Genomic DNA, 852 nt, shown 5'->3' with positions numbered 1-852 from the left:
GTATGTATAATTTGTCAGTAGGTTATTGGACTAATATGGTTCCCTCTGGTTTTTTTAAACTAGCTAGGCATTATTTATCTCTCACACTGTCTAACACTTCTACCATGGTTTCCCCATTTAAGGTGCCCCCATGTTTCCTATTTCTTCCTTAATAATACCTTTCTCCTATGGTCCCACCTCTCTTGAGCTCCTTCTTTCCCTTTATCCCCTAGGTTCCTTGTATAACCTTCCCTCCCCTCTCCCCTTAAACTAACCCAACTTTTATCCATATCTCCCTTATTAAGGCCTGTTTCCTACTGTTCTTCTCTTTCAGATTCTTTCTTTTCCTTTACCTCCCTGGTTCCTTTTCATTATCCTGGTTCCTGTAGTTATGTCTGGATACATAATCACTTATCAGGGTTTGGTGCTAGGATCCACATATGAGGGAGAACATACATCGATTTTTTTTTCTTTTTCTGAGTCTGTTATTTCACTTAGTGTAACAGTTTCTAGTTTCATTCATTTACCTGAAAATTTCATTATTTCATCTTTCTTTACTGCTGAGTAAAACTCCATCCTATAAATGAACCACATTTTCATTATCCACTCATCAGTTGAGGGACACTTAGGTTGCTTCCATCTCTTAGATATTGTGGAAAGAGCAGCAATAAACATGGATGTACAAGTGTCTCTGCAATAGGATGAGTTCTTTGGGTATATGCCAGGGAGCGGTAAAACTGGGTGCAATGGTAGGTTCACTTTTAGCCTTTGTTGTTGTTGTTGTTGTTGTTTGTCTTTTTGAAGCAGGGTCTCCCTGTAGCCCCAGCTGTCCTGGAACTCACTATGTAGACCAGGCTGGCCTTGAACTTACAG

This window comes from Nannospalax galili, unplaced genomic scaffold (assembly GCF_000622305.1).
Source record: "Nannospalax galili isolate Female #2095 unplaced genomic scaffold, S.galili_v1.0 scaffold730, whole genome shotgun sequence".
Classification (NCBI taxonomy): domain Eukaryota; kingdom Metazoa; phylum Chordata; class Mammalia; order Rodentia; family Spalacidae; genus Nannospalax; species Nannospalax galili.
This window is presented reverse-complemented; position numbering follows the sequence as displayed.